Raw genomic sequence first — 3,485 nt, 5'->3', positions numbered from 1 at the left:
TGACGATTGTTGAGCTCCTGGTAGACAATCTTTTGCACGTGCTTCTAGCAAGAGGTTTTTTTCATAGACAGTCAGACATACCTTAAGTACTATAAGACAAGTCCAAGTATGTACCAGGGACCTGTCTTTTTGTTTGCTGTTGTTTTAAGAAATCAGAGGAAGGAGATATAATTTATCTGGAAATTGTAGAAGACTTCCTCTTTCAGTTATGACAGAGTGTTTATAGCAAACTAGCATTCACTGTGAAAACAACTAAATAAAGTCTGGATTGAAGGAATTCTGTTTGAAATCTTCGTAGAAATATCAATGCAGCTAGGACCCACAGGATCAGCTGCAGAGAGAAGAAACTCACTGGAATGAAACTAATTCTCTACCTTTTCCCTTTAGGCCCTAAGTCAGCGGGGGTGACCTCCAGCCCTGGGGTGCATAGCTGTGGACCTGAGACTCTGCGTTTGGTGCCGGACCCCGAAGGCAGACTGTGGGGGGCTCGAGGGGCCTCCCTTCGGGGGAGGCGAGGAACCCTAAAATCAAGGCCTCCCGGAAGCCGCAGTCTCCTTGCTGAGAGATCGTGGGGCTTCAAGGTCCATTGTGCAGTTTCAAAAGTTGGTGACTAGGATAGTGGTGGCAGGACCTACGGTTTCCAGGGCTGTGTCTGCAGTGCCCGTCAGTCACCCTGTTTCCGTAGTGTAGTGGTTATCACGTTCGCCTCACACGCGAAAGGTCCCCGGTTCGAAACCGGGCGGAAACAAGGTTTTTTTCGGTTCTCTCCCTGAGATTCCTGTGGACATTCTCATTCAAAAATCCGAAACGGGCGCAAAGCATGCGGTGAGGCAGCGGGCGCAGATGCACCTTCGATCCTTAAGATACATGGGAGGAGCTCCGTGACTGCCTGAAAGCCTACTCAGCACTAGGAACCAGCCCTCCTTTCCCTGCTCTGAGTCCACTGTGCGGTCCAGGCCACAGCCAGCTAATCCAAGTGGGCAAAGGACAAGGCTGACTTCGGCTTATCTTTACATCCGCAAATCTCCTCACCTGCTAAGCAGGCGCCTAAATCTCTTCCACAGGTTCACACGACTTGTCTCTGGAAACCAAGGAGTTCATCCCTGTGAGGCACACTTGGCTTTGCGCCGCCACGTGCGGAGCAACTTGATTTGCATGAAAGAACCAGAGAGACCCAACCCAATTGTGCGCCGGGGGCTCGAGCCAAAGACACGTACATGAAGAATGTCCGGCTCCACGAGGGAGCTGGTGGAGGAGGAAAAGGAGCCCGTACCGGTGCCGTTAGCAGGAGAGGCCCCGGAGTCAGGTCAGACATGAGGAAGTAGACGGATCCGCTCATCACCCGCTGCGAGCCAAGTGGGCACCTGACTCAAGAGAAAACCGAGCTTCAGCAAGAGAGCACGGCCTCGGCTGGGCAGCACACTGCGCTGAAGCGAGACCAGGACGGAGCCCAGCCAGTTACATTGTGTCCTGGTCTCAGAGCCCAAAGCGTCGCCCACGACAGGAGAGGTGAAGGGTGGTGAGCAGCGGGGCAAGGCCTGGGAGCCCTGCACAGCTGCGCTCAGCCCTGGGGCTCTGGGAAATCTCCCTTCCTGCTCTCCGAATATCTGACATGTATTGGTTGCACCTTCAATTTTCACCGGGCGCCTCTGAGTAAGCGTTTTCGCGCCCCTCCCTGGTGGTCTAGTGGCTAGGATTCGGCGCTTTCACCGCCGCGGCCCGGGTTCGATTCCCGGTCAGGGAAGCCAGTTTTTTGCTCTCTGCGCCTCCACTCGCAGGAGTCTGCACTTTCCTGCCCAGACCAGAGCTGTGTTTTCTGCAGGGTTCAGAGGCAGAAGAGCTTCTGCACGGAGTCCCTACATGCCGGTGAGTCCCGGCCTCAGGGTCCTTGACATCGCGCAGGCTGGAGGAGGTGACATGCAATGAGCAGCCTGGGCTGGCCAGATTTCGCCTCCACTCTTTCCTCCCTGCCTGTTAGAAACCCCAAGTTTTACTTGTAAAGTTTTCACGCAAAGAGACTCTGGGAATTGAATTCCAAAAATTCATTCAAAACCCAAACCCTTTGAAACATATAATACAGAAAAGTTGCAAGAATAGTAACATAGTATATTCTGTACCTAAGTGCACAGTTAACGTTTCCCCACCTTTGCTTTCTCACTCTCTCTCTTCATATAAAAGAATGGCGACACCACTTGAGAGGAACTCGCAGACATCTCAACTCAAGCTTGTTCCTTTCCTTTGGCGTGTTTCTCAAAGCCAGCTTCTGCGGGACCTCTCCTCCAAGGTCAAGGGAAGGCTTTGTCCTTCCGAGGAGGCCCCCTTGCCCTTTCGGGAACCTGAAGTCGGTTCTCATTCGGATGCAGAGAAGCTTCAGGAGGAGTTTTCTGCGGCTCTCCCGGAAGCGCAGGCTAGGCGCTCCCTGTGCTTGCAGGAATCTCCCGGACCGGCAGCCCTCGGGACTCCTCCCTGTCCCCTCGGTGGGCAGCGAGGTCTTGGGGCAGCCTGAGCGCCAGAACCGCCTGCCTCGGGAGAGACCCTTCAGGAGGTGCAGCTGCCCGCCCTGGCTCTTGCCTGGCTCTCTGTGCCCTGCAGGGAGCGTAAAGGGTTCTGAGCACACAAAGGGGAAGAATCCTCTCTGTGGTGGGAGGATGAGGGGACCAGATGGGAAATGCGTCAAAGGGTGTCGGCGTATTCTCAAGAGGGTGTCAGCATCGTCTGCATGGGTGGTGCCCTGTGATAATAGGGCTTAGTGTTTTGTCCTGACCTCGACCCAGTCTCAGGTCCAGTGTGATGCATTGTCCCACTCTTGCCGTGTTTCCGAGGCTTTGGAGCCGGCACGGTTTTCCTGCGGGCAGGTGGCACAGTCTGGGAATTAGTAAGTGTCTGCTCCGTATGGAGTGCAGAAAGACAGGGGACCGCTGTCTCTGTGGCGCAATCGGTTAGCGCGTTCGGCTGTTAACCGAAAGGTTGGTGGTTCGAGCCCACCCAGGGACGCTAGCAGAGCTTTTAGAACCCGTTCAAGGTGCTGATTACCCTTCAAGGGCTTCCACTCTAACTATTGCCTGAGCTCTGGCTCACACCATGTTTACCTTCCTGCCTTCGGGGCCCTATCCACCTCATGACTGCTGCCAGTCTAGGGCCACCCCACCTTCCCATCGGTATTGTCTCTACGGGACTCTATACTTGCCCAACTCAGGATCTCCTGAGAGAGATCAAGGAATCCACGATCTGGGGGGATTTATCCTGCCAAGTCTATAGATTTGGACGAGGAACTTATATTTTATGTGTCTCAGGTTCTTCATCTGTAAAAGGAAGCCAACAGTTAGTAATTGTCCGATGAGAATGTTATCAGTGAACTAGTCATCATAAGGGTCCTCTGCACTGTTTTTGATAAAGGCATTTCTTCCGTGGTTTGTGTATTATTTGGTTTCATGGTTTTACAATCATGAATATGCTGCAGCCATCATTATTGTACACACACCTCT

At 53.2% G+C, this 3,485-nt stretch overlaps 3 non-coding genes across 3 annotated transcripts; all 3 read left to right on the top strand.

Annotated features, from left to right (window-relative positions):
* The first annotated feature begins 675 nt into the window (after nucleotides 1-675).
* TRNAV-CAC (transfer RNA valine (anticodon CAC)) lies at nucleotides 676-748 on the top strand. The gene has a single exon. It is a non-coding gene; the product is annotated as a tRNA-Val (tRNA).
* Nucleotides 749-1,672: 924 nt separating this feature from the next.
* Nucleotides 1,673-1,744, top strand: TRNAE-UUC (transfer RNA glutamic acid (anticodon UUC)). The gene has a single exon. It is a non-coding gene; the product is annotated as a tRNA-Glu (tRNA).
* A 1,176-nt stretch (nucleotides 1,745-2,920) lies between these two features.
* TRNAN-GUU (transfer RNA asparagine (anticodon GUU)) lies at nucleotides 2,921-2,994 on the top strand. The gene has a single exon. It is a non-coding gene; the product is annotated as a tRNA-Asn (tRNA).
* Nucleotides 2,995-3,485: the final 491 nt, after the last annotated feature.

This window comes from Hippopotamus amphibius, chromosome 1 (assembly GCF_030028045.1).
Source record: "Hippopotamus amphibius kiboko isolate mHipAmp2 chromosome 1, mHipAmp2.hap2, whole genome shotgun sequence".
Lineage (NCBI taxonomy): Eukaryota > Metazoa > Chordata > Mammalia > Artiodactyla > Hippopotamidae > Hippopotamus > Hippopotamus amphibius.
Note: the sequence above shows the minus strand (reverse complement) of the source record. Positions and strands in the feature narration are given on the sequence as shown.